Source organism: Podarcis filfolensis (assembly GCF_964270895.1).
Source record: "Podarcis filfolensis genome assembly, chromosome: 10".
Classification (NCBI taxonomy): Eukaryota; Metazoa; Chordata; class Lepidosauria; order Squamata; family Lacertidae; genus Podarcis; species Podarcis filfolensis.
This window is the reverse complement of record NC_139612.1, coordinates 73399431-73414704: the sequence shown is the minus strand read 5'-3', so window position 1 is coordinate 73414704 and position 15274 is coordinate 73399431. Positions and strand designations below refer to the sequence as shown.

At 46.9% G+C, this 15274-nt stretch overlaps 3 protein-coding genes and 1 long non-coding RNA gene across 5 annotated transcripts in view; 1 reads left to right on the top strand and 3 right to left on the bottom strand.

The window, feature by feature from the left end:
- Positions 1-15274, bottom strand: part of LOC310744088 (uncharacterized protein) — a gene marked incomplete at its 3' end in the record, with an annotated part of 165157 nt that overhangs the window by 84226 nt on the left and 65657 nt on the right. The window lies entirely within an intron of this gene.
- The window catches only part of LOC310743194, a 75498-nt gene that overhangs the window by 13566 nt on the left and 46658 nt on the right, over positions 1-15274 (bottom strand). The gene's annotated exons all lie outside the window — the stretch shown is intronic.
- The window catches only part of LOC310742997 (zinc finger and SCAN domain-containing protein 23-like), a gene marked incomplete at its 3' end in the record, with an annotated part of 64219 nt that overhangs the window by 11681 nt on the left and 37264 nt on the right, over positions 1-15274 (bottom strand). The gene's annotated exons all lie outside the window — the stretch shown is intronic.
- Positions 1-15274, top strand: part of LOC310744065 (uncharacterized protein) — a gene marked incomplete at its 3' end in the record, with an annotated part of 147265 nt that overhangs the window by 100250 nt on the left and 31741 nt on the right. Inside the window, exon 6 of the mRNA XM_083574808.1 lies at positions 14321-14465. The remainder of the gene's footprint in view (positions 1-14320; positions 14466-15274) is intronic.

Sequence of the window (15274 nt, the reverse complement as noted above, 5' to 3'; positions counted from 1 at the left end):
ACCATGGCCAAACGTCTCCAAAGCCACTGAGAGATCTAGCAGAACCAGGAAACAGCTTTCCCCTCAGACTCTAGCGCATCCGAGATTATCAACGAGCACAACCAGGGCAGTTTCTGTTGCATGATGAGGCCTATATCCCAATTGGAAGGATCATGGTGGCAGAAGCTTTCCTGGTCCTGCACCCCCAAAAGCTCCAGGCACAAGACTTTCATTAGCTTTGAAGGGGCCATCGGATACTTGGTGGTCTTTTCTTCAAAAGACAAAAATTCTGAATACTTTTTAATTGATGTATGATGTAAATAGTGCTTCTGTTTTACATATTCCACATTGGAGAGATTCTGATACACAGATCTGAGTTCATTGCTCCCCCTGAAACTGATGTGTTAGCAGCACTACAAGCCTGGGTAGTGTGTTTGGGGGTCCTGGGCTGCCTAGACAACAAGACCCCCTTCTCAGCCTTGCTTATATGGTCCCAAGAAAGCAGAGCAGTACGTTAGGCACCAGCTTGGCTGCAAGAGTGGCTGGAAGGAGGTGTGCAGGACACCATGTAACTATCTTAGAGACTCCACTCTGGATTTGTGTAGGTTTCCCTCCATAGCCTTTTCTTCTTCTGAAGATAACTCACGAGGCAGCCAAGTATTACGACCAGCGTTTTCCTTCTCAATGGGCTTTCTTCCCTGGTTGACGAGCCCAATCTGCCCTTCCCTTTCCTCTGCAGCAGGGGCAGAATCTGCCTTCTTGACTGTGGGATTCACTGTTGTTCTCCTCCTCTCCATCCACCAGGGCCTGCCTTCACCTGCAGCAGAATTCCCCAACCCACCAAGAATTTGAGACCCAGCAGCTATCCTCACCTGGTTTAGCCGGCCGGTTGAAGCTGTTCCTGGGATTGTGACCCCTATTCCATCCTGACAGCTTCTGGAAGAAACAGGAGAGAGCTGAGTGCAGGGTGGGAACCAATGGTGGATAAATTACCCCATAAGGTGCATGACATTTCCCCCACCAAAGGTACTACCGCTCCCCTAACACAGCATGACATCGTATGATTGTGATATTTAAGACAGTCCATCAATAAATCAATACTACATTTTCAAGGTACTACATATTCCACTGAGTACAGTTTATCTATTTGCCTTGAATATCCTGCTTTTCTGCTTCATTTATGATAGTCCTGCGTCAGAAGATGGGCACGAAATCAGACAGCACATTATCTTTTAAAAAATTAAGCTGCTTTATGAACATTGGTTGAGGATTTTGAAAGTTGCTCATGAATTACTATCATTTGACATTGCAACTTCACTTCCTAAAAACTGGGAACATGGGTAGGAGGTGAGGAAATGTAGGAGACGTTGAAATAGGAGAAGGTGCTAATGGAGCTTGATGTGTTCTCTTTCCCTTAGTTCTCTTCCTTGAAACCCAAACAGGATTCCCTTTCCTCCCACTCTGAAGAAGGAGATGGAGAAGACAGTCAGAACTCCAGGGGATGGGTCACCTTTCGTTCCATTAGGAATAGAAATTAAAATGTGTGAAATGTGGAATATGCTTCATTGAATGAGGACACATAGTTCACATCAACAACCTCCAACAGGGGAGAAACGATTTAAAGGTATGGAGTGTGGGAAAAGTTTCGCTGATAGTGGAAACCTTAGAACACATCAATGGACTCACACAGGCAGAAACCATTTAAATGCCTGGAGTGCGGAAAGACCTTTACTGGTAATGGACACCTTAGAAGACATCAACGGACTCATACAGGGGAGAAACCACTTAAATGCCTGAAGTGCGGAAAGTGCTTCAGTCAGAATGGAAGCCTTAGAACACATCAACGGACTCACACAGGGGAGAAACCATATAAATGCCTGGAGTGCGGAAAGAGCTTTACTGGTAATGGAAACCTTAGAAGACATCAACAGACTCATACAGGGGAGAAACCATATAAATGCCTGGAGTGCGGAATGTGCTTCAGTCAGAATGGAGACCTTAAATTACACCAGCGGATTCACACAGGGGAGAAACCATATAAATGTATAGAGTGCGGAATGAGCTTTAGTCATAATGGAAGACTTAGAACACATCAATGGACTCACACAGGGGAGAAACCATTTAAATGTATAGAGTGCGGAAAGAGCTTCAGTGATAATGGAAACCTTATAAAACATCAACGGACTCATACAGGGGAGAAACCATATAAATGTATAGAGTGTGGAAAGAGCTTTACTGATAATGGAAACCTTAGAACACATCAACGGACTCACACAGGGGAGAAACCATATAAATGTATAGAGTGCGGAATGAGCTTTAGTGATAATGGAAGCCTTAGAACACATCAACGGACTCACACAGGGGAGAAACCATATAAATGTATAGAGTGTGGAAAGAGCTTTAGTCATAATGGAAGCCTTAGAACACATCAACGGACTCACACAGGGGAGAAACCATATAAATGTATAGAGTGTGGAAAGAGCTTTAGTGATAATGGAAGCCTTAGAACACATCAACGGACTCACACAGGGGAGAAACCATTTCAATGTATGGAGTGTGGAAAGGACTTCAGTCAGAATGGACACCTTAGATCCCATCAACGGACTCACACAGGGGAGAAACCATATAAATGTATAGAGTGTGGAAAGAGCTTTAGTCATAATGGAAGCCTTAGAACACATCAACGGACTCACACAGGGGAGAAACCATATAAATGTATAGAGTGTGGAAAGAGCTTTAGTCAAAATGGAAGACTTAGAACACATCAACGGACTCACACAGGGGAGAAACCATATAAATGTATAGAGTGTGGAAAGAGCTTTAGTCAAAATGGAAGACTTAGAACACATCAACGGACTCACACAGGGGAGAAACCATTTCAATGTATGGAGTGTGGAAAGGACTTCAGTCAGAATGGACACCTTAGATCCCATCAACGGACTCACACAGGGGAGAAACCATATAAATGTATAGAGTGTGGAAAGAGCTTTAGTCATAATGGAAGCCTTAGAACACATCAACGGACTCACACAGGGGAGAAACCATATAAATGTATAGAGTGTGGAAAGAGCTTTAGTCAAAATGGAAGACTTAGAACACATCAACGGACTCACACAGGGGAGAAACCATATAAATGTATAGAGTGTGGAAAGAGCTTTAGTCAAAATGGAAGACTTAGAACACATCAACGGACTCACACAGGGGAGAAACCATTTAAATGTATAGAGTGCGGAAAGAGCTTCAGTGATAATGGAAAACTTAGAAGACATCAGCAGACACACAGCAGAGAAACCATTTAAATGTATGGACTGTGAAAGGAGCTTCAGTCAGAGAGGAACAACAAACTCACACAAAACACAAACCTTATAAATATCAGGAAAGTAGATAGAGATTGAGCCCTAGTGGAAGTTCTAAATCAACAGACTCACGGACAGGAAGAACTTTAGGAATTGAAACCCTTCAAACCATCCACAAACTCAGAGAGGAGAAGCAGTTTAAATGAAAAGATTGCAAAAGTGCTTTATTTACAATGGAGTGTTTAAGGAAGATCCAGGGACTCTCACATGGAAGATCCCATTTTGGTGTCTGGAGTGTGGGACATCTTCCTCTCAGAGTCCACTCTTTTCTTCACAGAAATGAACTCGGCAGGAAATCAGTCTTTAACACATTTTGTGTATGTGAAGTTCTGGTATTTATGTGTAAAACTGTATAGTAATGAAATATTGAACGCAATGTCAAACAATGTGATTATAATCTAAGATGTAAAGTACCTTTCAATAGAGAAGGGGTGAGGGTTTATCTGGATTGCTGGTGGTCAGTGAGGATTAAAGCTGGGCGATATATTGTCCCATACTGGTTTCTAGACCACATCGTGATAACCTTTCAAAAACAACTGATATGGCAACACACCGCAGATCACAGTGTGTGTTTCTGGGATGCTCATTTGCCTGGAAGCAGCCGGCAGAAAGCTTTTCTTTGTGAAGCCCCTGCAGCTGCCGAGTTGCTGACTTCCCTCCCAGATGACAGGAAGCGAAAGACACACATCCATTGCCCTGTGTCCTTCCAGCCTCTTTCCTCCCTTGCTCCCTTCTGCCGGTTTGTGTGCCTGACTTAGATATCCTGTGTGCTCTATTTTTTTACTTCTGAAACTGGATTTCCCCTCAGGAGCTAAGTTTTGTGCCTCACTGGGGACCCAGTGAGAACTGTATGCTTTGAAAGCTCAGTAAATTATTACCGAAGAAGTCCTGCTGCTTCTCTGTGTGTTTTTGACCTCAGTGAGGGACTTGCTCTACACGTGGCCCCTACTCTCCTCCTGGCCTGGAGTTGCTTTACTCAAGCATGCAAGACGGGTGCATCTGTGTGCACTCAAAAGCAAATAAAGTAGGACTCTCCTTTCTATGAGAGTACAGTGGTACCTTGGGTTACAGACGCTTCAGGTTACAGACACTTCAGGTTACAGACTCTGCTAACCCAGAAATAGTACTTCGGGTTAATAACTTTGCTTCAGGATGAGAACAGAAATCGTGCTCCGGCGGTGGTGCAGCAGCAGGAGGCCTCATTAGCTAAAGTGGTGCCTCGGGTGGGGTGCTGTCTTGCTTTGGACATGAAGGAGAGCAGACATGATTCCTTTGTCCTGATGTGTGCTGAATAAACTGCTTGTAAATCTGCTCACATATGCCTCTCCAGCCACTTCTCTTGTGCCTTTACTCTGCTGAGTGTGCATGCCCAGTTTCTGAAGCTCAGGTTGCAGTTTCATGCTGATCCAAGGACTGGAGATCGCCCAGCACAGCTGGGGGGCTGCCATTTGCCCCCAATTCCTTGGCTGCATCCCAGCACTAAGCACTGGAGGAGAAAATGAGCCCTGCAGGATCAGGCCAGAGGGCTCCCTCCTATAGGGGAGACAGAGCAGAGGAGCCACCCATCACCCTGTCCTCCTCCTCCTCCACCACAGATTGGCCTCCTCCTCTTTTAAACCACCTTTATTGGTGGCCTCTGCCTCTTGTGGGAGGGAGTTCCACAGGTTTTATTCTGCCCTGCTAGAGGAAGCGCTTTCTCTTCTCTGCCTTCCTTCCTTCCTTCCTTCCTTGCACCAGTGAGGTTTTAGGGACCAGGGTATATTTCATGTCTGAATGTTTCCATCTGCGGACAACCTCGACTTCTTGCAGGAAAGGGAGGGATTGGGCTTTCGCTCTGGAGGACCCTGCCCCCCCCCGTCTTACTTTCCTCTCTAGGAATCTAGCTCGTTTCCGTTTAACCCTTGGCAAGCCGAGCTCACTCAACTCACGCCTCTCCCTCTCCCGAGAGCAGGAGCATCGCGCAGCAATTGCATCCCGAGAAGGCGGAGGAGGAGAGGTTTATGGATTACTTCCGCAACGGATACATTCAGTTTTGGACAGCAGCTGAACAGCTGGCCCCCTAACAGCTGGCCCCTGAACACGGGTCCTAAGAAATCTTCACTGGTTCCCGGTCCGTTTCTGAGCACCATTCAAAGTGTTGGTGCTGACCTTGAAAGCCCTAAATGGTCTCAGCCCGAGGAAAACATTTCCGCAAAAAGATCAAAACATGTAGCCGCAGGTGATACAATAGGAGCCTTTCTGCAAATGGCCTTTGCAACTCAACTCACTGGGTGGTAACAAAGTATACACATTTGCCTCTTTTCAACGGATGCTTTCGCTTAGCCCCGTTTCCTCAATGAATCCACCCATTTCAGTAAAACCTGAGCTGAAATAGTAAGGAGAGCAAAACAGTCTGACCCCCGTCAGCCTCCAGACTCCCTCAGTCACGCGGCAGGAGATTCTTCCTGAGCCCCCCCCCCTCCGTGAGGTGGGTATGACATCATGGATGATCCAGTGATGATCCATATGATCCAGTGATGATCCACATGATCCAAGCAGACTTGTCCAAAGAGCAGATCTCTAGGCCTGAATGAAACGGGTCTGCGATGATGGATTCGGGGGTCAAGAAATCCACCCTTTCCAATGCTCTCTCAGGCTGGCCAGGAAAAGGCAGGGAGCAGGAATCGTCAGGCATCCCGGTTGACAGACAGACTTGTCATGTTGCCAAAACATGGAGTCTGAGCTGATTTCCATGTACAACTCACTTTGTGGCGCAACCGGGGATGTTTTTGGGGTGCTCTCTCTGTGACGGGGGGTCGATTATTTGAGGGTGTACAAATTGCAGCGCGCTTTAGTTCTGGGCTGCTTCACTCCTCGCATGGGGGGGCAGCTCTGCGCGCAAACAGATCAACAGCTGCCTTGCTTTCTTCCTGGCCTCATTGTGTTACCTCCGACGGAGACACAAGGGAAGAATTGTGTTGGGGGCGGTGTGCAAAAGCCCAAGCCCTATTTTTTCCGTAACACAGGAGTCACAGAGTCCAACCCGCTGCTCAGTGTGCACAAATACCAAAAACCTGGAATGGATCTAAGATCATGGCGTGGGTGGGGGGGAGGGAAGGATTTTGCAATGTAAACATTGTAGGGGGGGACCCCACTTTGCAGCGGGATTTCCTGGATCAGCCCCTCCCGCGCTCTCCTAGTAAGAGGGGAGGGGAAAAACAATTCTTTCCCTCTCTTCCCGGCACAACCTGCTTTCACGCCGCCCCCAAACCCTCAACCCCCCCCCCCCGGTATGTCGCACCTTTTCCTTTTCCTTCTGCTCCTCCTCCCCGCAATCCGGCTTCTGTTTCTGGAATGAGGGGAGAGAGCCCCACCTTTCAAACTGCTTGCTTCGTCCGCAAGTGGAGCTTCTACGCCGGATTGCTGCTCTGCTCCATAGCTCTAGGGGCGTGCGCTTTCGGAAAGGGAAGGAGGGGCGGCAGGACCCCACACCCTCCGTGGATGTTGCAGGAAAGGAAAGGAGAATCGGGAGCGAGGACAAAGAGGTAAAGGGGTCGCGGGGGGAGGGGAGAGAAGGACCCAGAGACCCCCTCCAGCTCCCCCAAGCGCCTTCCGTGGGGCCTGGATCCCTGCGCGCGTGCTGCGAAGGGGGCTTTCCTTGGCCCCTTGGGTGCCTTGGCAGGGGCGGACATGCACCGCCCACCCAGGGGATTCCCAGCAAAGAGCCCTCGCCCCGTTTCCCCCGCGCAGGCATCCCTGGGGCGCTGTGGGTTCCGCGCGGAGAGAGGTGGGCCATGAAAGGGTTAATGGGAGTAAGGGACGCCTGGATAGAGACCCCCCTGTCCCTCCCCTGCTCGTCTATTTTTAAAAAAAATAATATTTATTAAAGTTTTAAAGATTACAAAAAGAAAAAATAAGAACACCATATTAAACAAAAACAACACAACACATCACAATACGGGGGGGGGGGAAGAAAAGAAAAGAAAGAAAAAGAAAAAGAAGAAAACAGAAAAATAAAATCCATTAAGAAAAAACACAGCGAATCTTCCCATAACTTATCTTTCATTTGCTTGTTTCCTTGACCTCCTCACACCTCCCTTTTTTGTATTCTAGTTCAGTTAACTATTTCAGCAAATCCTTTCCATCTTTTCCAAATTTTGTCCTGTAATTTATCTTAATATAATATAACTTTACTTTCCCTCCTTTCACCAATTAACAGTCTGTTTTTTCCTAAACCTTTATAACATTTCTGCTAAAACCACATAACTTCATTCCAACATCCTTCTAACATTCATTAATTTTACAATGTTTCTGTATGTAGTCTTTAAATTTCTTCCAATCTTCCTCCACCGACTCTTCCCCTGGTCTCAGATTCTGCCAGTCATTTCCGCCAGTTCCATGTAGTCCATCACCTTCATCTGCCATTCTTCCCGGGTGGGTAGGTCTTGTGTCTTCCAGTACTTTGCAATAAGTATTCTTGCTGCTGTTGTAGCATACATAAAGAAAATTCTATCCTTCTTTGGCACCAATTGGCCGACCATGCCCAGGAGAAAGGCCTCTGGTTTCTTCAGAAAGGTATATTTAAATACCTTTTTCATTTCATTATAGATCATCTCCCAGAAAGTCTTAATCCTTGGGCATGTCCACCAAAGGTGAAAGAATGTACCCTCAGTCTCTTTGCATTTCCAACATTTATTATCGGGCAAATGATAAATTTTTGCAAGCTTGACTGGTGTCATGTACCACCTGTAGATCATTTTCATTATATTCTCTCTTAAGGCATTACATGCCGTGAACTTCATACCTGTGGTCCATAACTGTTCCCAGTCAGCCATCATAATGTTGTGTCCAACATCTTGTGCCCATTTAATCATAGCAGATTTCACCGTTTCATCCTGAGTGTTCCATTTCAACAGCAAGTTATACATTCTTGACAAGTTCTTAATTTTGGGATCTAGCAATTCTGTTTCCAATTTTGATTTTTCCACCTGAAAGCCAATTTTTTTGTCCAAATTATATGCCTCCATTATCTGGTAGTAATGAAGCCAATCTCGCACTCTATTTTTTAATTTTTCAAAACTCTGCAGTTTTAATCTGTCTCCCTCTTGTTCCAAAATTTCCCAATATTTCGGCCATTTGGCCTCCATATTGAGCTTTTTCTGAGCCTTCGCTTCCATTGGTGACAACCACCTTGGGGTTTTATTTTCAAGCAAGTCCTTATATAAATTCCTCTGATCCAACGTAACAGTTTCAGAAACTTCCTCTAGGGGGAAACAGTTACAATCCGTACTTGTATTAATCAAAAATAATGCCTTTTAAAACACAGCTGAAGCAGGAAAGTTAGTTTCAATTTCCAGTTACTTTTCCTCCTTTTTAAGATCAGAAGAGGACAGTTAGAAACAATGTATCTCTCTTACTCAGCTAGCTGTCAGCGGGCGATATATTCACAGTCAGTGCGCATTTCAAAGTACGGCAGCCTTATTGTCCTATTGGCAGCCCGTTCCCAGGTTCTGAGCGGTGGAATTTTAGCTTCCTTCCCTCTCTCTTGCAGGTAAATATAGTCCAAAACTTCCCCCCCTCTTCTCCTGCTTCCAAGGGGGGGGTTTACTATTTTTTGGTGTTGAAAAATTAGTCCTTTCCAATCGGCTTTCCAAGACTTTAGCTTGCAGCCTCTTTGCTTTGATCTATTTACAAAAGCGGAAGGCGGACTTCCTGTTTATGCCTCCCCGCTACAATACCGAATTAAGTCTTTTTTTTTTCTCCTTTAAAAAGTTTCCAATTTGTTCTACTCACGGGTAGTTGCTTTTAGAATAGAATTGTCCACAGGAAAAAGTCAGCGCTTCTCCGGCAACGGCTGTGCGGTTTCACTCCGTGGAAAAAGCAGTCGATTCACAGCACCGCGCTGCTCACCCCACTTCGCTCCGGAGCCCCGAAATCGGGTTTCCCTGCGAGTGGGGGAGGCGCAAAAGGTGCCCGCCGAATCCCACGTTCACAGGCTTCACCCGCCTGTGATTTTTGAGGGGTCTCCGCCTTCGCCGTGGCAGCCAGACCCGATTCCCATAGAGCAAATTCCTCCTGGTCAGAGGAATTCCGCCATTACTGACGGCGCTAACCCGGAAGTTCCCTCCCCTGCTCGTCTAAGGGAGCCCCTCTGGACAGAGAAATGAGCGAGGGGTGAGTCGCGCCAAGGGGTGCGGGGCCCCTGGGTGCAGGGGAGACTCTGGGACAGAGGGAGAGAATCGATGAAGTGGGGAGGGGGAGCATCCCTGGGGCAGGGAAGTGCAGCATTGGTGGGGGGGGAGAGATAGGAAACCAGTCTTTGGGGAGACATCTCCATCACGGCACAAGCTGGGGATCTCCGGAGGGGCCGCCTTGGCTTCTCCCTCCCACCCAGGAATCGGCCACCTCTTCAAGGCGACCAGAGAGGGATCCCTGGAAAGTGGGGGGTCCAGTCCCCCCACCTCTTCCTTTCTGTAATCTCCATCCTCTTCCCACCCCATAAGTCCCTGCCCTGTCCAGCAATTCAGCCCAGTCCAACCATTGTTCCCCTGGAGAGGAGAGGAAATCCCGAGAGGAAGAGGGGAGGGGAGAGGCCTTCTCAGAAGCGGCTCTTTGTTTCCGCAATCCCACCCAGGAAGCAGCCAGAAACGCTTTCCTCTCTCTCAGGCTTCCATCTTTAATGTCTTTTCCGCTGAGGCTGAGGATAATGCACACCTCTCATCAGAAACAGGGGTGCAGAGTCCATGGAATGGCTCTCAGGGCTGATATAGAAGTTGCACCTCAAAAGCATTTCTGTTCCTCTTATTCTTTGTAGGCAGTGTCAGAGTGACTGACAAGCTGAGATACAATTCTTCAGCATCCAATGACAGCGACTGAATGAATCTTCCCAGTCAAAGGACCCATTTTCTTGATAGACAGTGCCTGTGGCTGGAGGATCTACACACTGGGTGTGCCTATACAGGCCAAAGACTGCCAGTATTAGCACAAGTGAGGTTTGTGACCCCCCCTCCAAATTTACAGACTGTGTGTGAATGAGAGTTTGTGGGTGGGATTATAATTTACAGCAACCCTTTGATTTTCTCCACCCATAATATTTCGTGAGCTGATATTGCAGTACGAATTCCAAAATAACTACAAAAAAACACAAAAGATGATAAGAATGGTTGTACTATTTATATCCTGCCCATCTGGTTGGGTTTCCCCAGCCACTCTGGGCAGGTTACAGCACATATAAAAGACAGTAAAACATCAAACATTAAAAACCTCCTGATACAGGGCTGCCTTCAGCTGTCTTCCAAATGTCAGGTAGTTGCCCATTTCCTTGCCCTCTGCCTGGTTCCCTGTAACTTCACTTCTCGCAGGGAAGGAACCAGCAGAAGACCCTCAGAAGAGGACCTCAGTGTCCAGACTGAGCCATGGGGGTGGAGACACTCCTTCAGGTCTACAGTGCCAAGGCTGTTGAGGGCTTTAGTTCGCAGATCTTGCTCCTCCATAATGACCTCCAGAGCAAGTTTGACGTATAATTAGCAGAGTAGGAAAAAATCCTCAGAGGCAGCAAAAATTTTATTCAGCAAATAAATTTAATACTGAATGCAAAGAAGCATAACAGGATCCAAAACATAGCAAAGACCTAACTTAAATAAAAACTTAACTTGGCATACCAAAACAGCACTCAAGTAAATAAAAAGAATTGTCCAGTAGCTCCTTAGAGACCAACTAAAATTGTCCTGGGTATAACCTTTGATGTGCATGCAAACTTCTTCAGATACACTGAAACAGAAGTCACTAGACAGAACCTTATATATAGTGGGAGGGTGGGGTGGGGGTTTTCTCAGAAGGGTAGTAGGAGATGGGTATGGTAAAGCTGTTGACTGTTAATGACTGCAATTAGTCCTACAGGAAAAAGCATGGGATAGTATGCAGATATCCAAAACTAGCTTTGGTATGTGTAATGAGACAAGAATCCAATATCTCTATTCAGACCAGGTCTCTCCATAGTTTTCAGTTTAGTAAAAAGTTGTAATTCAGCAACTTCTCTTTGAAGTCTATTTCTGAAATTCTTTTTTCATTAATTTCAACTGCATCAGACCAACACGGCTACCTGCCTGAATCTAGCACTCAAGTAAGACGCACACAAGCAGAGTATTGACATAGCAGAATAGGAAGTGGGTCCAGGCGCCTTTCAATACTGTAATTTATAAACAATTCAGTGTCAGAGTAACGTTGGGACGGGATAACAAGCCTGGCTCACTCCAGTTTAACCAGCTTCATCTGGTTCCCAAAATCAAGGAAGGTTCAGCATAATCTCATTACAACTTATTCCACCACCTGCTCTCAGCAGAAAGGAAACTCCCTTATCAGCTAAAATGTTCCAGCTAGAGAAAACACCAGCTTTGACTCACACAGAGCAAAACCACCAGAACCTTCTTGAATCAATAGACCAGGAATGATTGATCTCTCTACATTAGATCAATACTTTTCTATGCCTGAAAAATGCAACTATGGCACTTTAAAGGTCAGCACCAACAGTGTGAATTGTGCTTGGAAATGCGCTGGGAGCCAGGGAAGATCCTTTAGGACAAGTGATATGTGGTTTCCGCGGCTGCTCTCAGTTACTAGTCCAGCTGCCGCATTCTGGATTAGTTGCAGTTTCTGAGTCACCTTCATAGAATCATAGAATTGGAAGAGACCAGAAGGGCCATCGAGTCCAACCCCCTGCCAAGCAGGAAACACCATCAGAGCACTCCTGACATATGGTTGTCAAGCCTCTGCTTAAAGACCTCCAAAGAAGGAGACTCCACCACACTCCTTGGCAGCAAATTCCACTGTCAAACAGCTCTTACTGTCAGGAAGTTCTTCCTAATGTTTAGTTGGAATCTTCTTTCTTGTAGTTTGGATCCATTGCTCTGTGTCCGCTTCTCTGGAGCAGCAGAAAACAACCTTTCTCCCTCCTCTATGTGACATCCTTTTATATATTTGAACATGGCTATCATATCACCCCTTAACCTCCTCTTCTCCAGGCTAAACATGCCCAGCTCCCTTAGCCGTTCCTCATAAGGCATCGTTTCCAGGCCTTTGACCATTCTGGTTGCCCTCCTCTGGACACGTTCCAGTTTGTCAGTGTCCTTCTTGAACTGTGGTGCCCAGAACTGGACACAGTACTCCAGGTGAGGTCTGACCAGAGCAGAATACAGTGGCACTATTACTTGCCTTGATCTAGATGCTATACTCCTATTGATGCAGCCCAGAATTGCATTGGCTTTTTGAGCTGCCGCGTCACACTGTTGGCTCATGTCAAGTTTGTGGTCAACCAAGACTCCTAGATCCTTTTCACATGTACTGCTCTCAAGCCAGGTGTCACCCATCTTGTATTTGTGCCTCTCATTTTTTTTGCCCGAGTGCAATACTTTACATTTCTCCCTGTTAAAATTCATCTTGTTTGTTTTGTCCCAGTTCTCTAATCTGTCAAGGTCATTTTGAAGTGTGATCCTGTCCTCTGGGGTGTTAGCCACCCCTCCCAGTTTGGTGTCATCTGCAAATTTGATCAGGATGCCCTTGAGTCCATCATCCAAGTCATTGATAAAGATGTTGAATAAGACCGGGCCCAAGACAGAACCTTCAAAGGTAGCCCCATGTACAACACATGGCAGTAGTCCAAACTGGAGATAACCAGAGCATGCACCACTCTGGTGAGACAGTCCGAGGGCAGGGAGGGTCTCATCTGGCATACCAGATGGAGCTGGCAGACAGCTGCCCTGGACACAGAACTGACCTGTGCCTCCATGGACAGCTGTGAGTCCAAAATGACCCACAGGCTGTGCCCCTGGTCCTTTAGGGCAACAGTTACCCCATTCAGGACCAGGGACAGTACTTCTGTCTTGTCAGGATTCAACCTCAATCTGTTAGCTGCCACCCATCCTCAAACCACCTCCAGGCACCAACACAGAGCATTCACCACCTTCACTGGTTCCGATTTAAATGAGAAGAAGAGCTGGGTATCACCCACATACTGGTGAACACCCAGCCCCAAACCCCTGATGATCCTTCCCAGCAGTGTTGTATAAATCTTAAAAAGCATGGGGGAGAGGATGGAGTCTTGAGGCACCCCACAAGTGAGAGCCCAGGGGTCTGAACACTCACCCCCCAACACCACTTTCTGGACATGGCCCAGGAGGAAGGAGAGGAACCACTGCATAACCATTTCCCCCATCTCCCCTAGAGGGTCCAGAAGGATACCATGGCCAAAGGTCTCCAAAGCCACTGAGAGATCTAGCAGAAACAGGAAACAGCTTCCCCCTCAGACTCTAGACCATTTTGAGATCATCAGTCACAGCAACCAGGGCAGTGTGAGTCCCATGATGAGGCCTGAATCCCAATTGGAAGGTTAATGGTTGCAAAAGCTTTCCTGGTCCTGCACCCCCAAAAGCTCCAGGCACAAAACTTTTATAAGTTTTCAAGGGGCCACCTGATACATGGTGGTCTTTTCTTCAAAAAACAAATATTTTGAATACTTTTACAGTTCCATATGATGTAAGAAGCATTTCTGTTTCCCTTGCTCCACATCGGAGAGACTTTGATACACAGGTCTGAGTTGATTTCTCCACCTGAAACTGCTGTGTTAGCAGCAATGGAAGCCTGGGCAGTGTGTTTGGGGGTCCTGGGCTGCCTAGACAACAAGACCCCCTTCTCAGCAGAGCAGTATGTTAGGCACCAGCTTGGCTGCAGGAGTTGATGGCAGGAGGTGTGCAGGGCACTATCCAACCATCTTAGAGACTCCACTCTGGATTTGTGTAGGTTTTCCTCCATAGCCTTTTCTTCTCCTGAAGATAACTCAAGAGGCAGTAAAGGTTTAGGACCAGAGTTTTCCTTCTTGATGGGCTCCCTTCCCCGGTTGATGAGCCCCATCTGCCCTTCACTTTCCTCTGCAGGATGGGCAGAATCTGCCTTCTTGACTGTGGGATTCACTGTTCTTCTCATCCTCTCCAGGTCCCTTCTCCTTCCACCAGGTCCTGCCTTCACCGGCAGCAGAATTCCCCAACCCACCAAGGATTTGAGACCCATCAGCTATCCTCACCTGGTTTAGCCGGGCAGTTGAAGCTGTTCCTGGGATTGTGGCCCCTGTTGCATGCTGACAGCTTCTGGAAGCCACAGGTGAGAGCTGAGTGCAGGGTGGTGACCAATGGTGGATAGATTACCCAAGAAGGTGCATGACATTTCCCCCACCAAATGTACTGCCTCTCCTCTAACACTCCAAGACATCCTATAATTATGATACTTAAGACAAATGAGGAATAAATTCTTGTCTCCAGAGATAACACAACCTCAGACCATCAATGAATCAATACCATATATTCAAGGCTGAAGTTTCCACTAAGAACAGTTATTTCTTTGCCTTTAATATCCAGGTTTTTTAATGCCAGATTAGGATAGTCCTGCGTCAGAAGAGGGGCATGAGATCAGGCAGCACGTCATCATTAAAAAGAATGATTAGGGTGGGTGTTTCCGTCTGGGATTCCCATTTGCCAGCTGCTTTCCTTCCGCTTCTCCTGCTCTCTCCATGCAATGTGAGGCATGTAGACAGAGGTCCATCTCCAAGAACAGGAGCTTCCCTGAGCACCCATTCAGCTGATGCCAAGCACCAAGCCTTGTCACTAGTTCTCTGAGTGACCCAGACCACAGACCAATGGATAAGACATAGACCTGGGTCTCACATAATGGTCCACATGGACCTCCTGAGGCCAATGGAACTGTGCAGGTGATTCATTAAGAGATTGAGGTGGATGGGGGCTTCCGGTTGAGCTGCGATCAGGGAAAGAAGCGCGAGGCAACCCTCAGGGGTGTCTCGAGCAGTGCGGGGGCTTTAGAGGGGCTACGAAGGCTACGTGGACCTCCATACCCTGAGAGGAGTATCTTGGGGGGCAGAGTACCTGGCAGAGACTGGGCGTTCTCTCCTGTTTCAT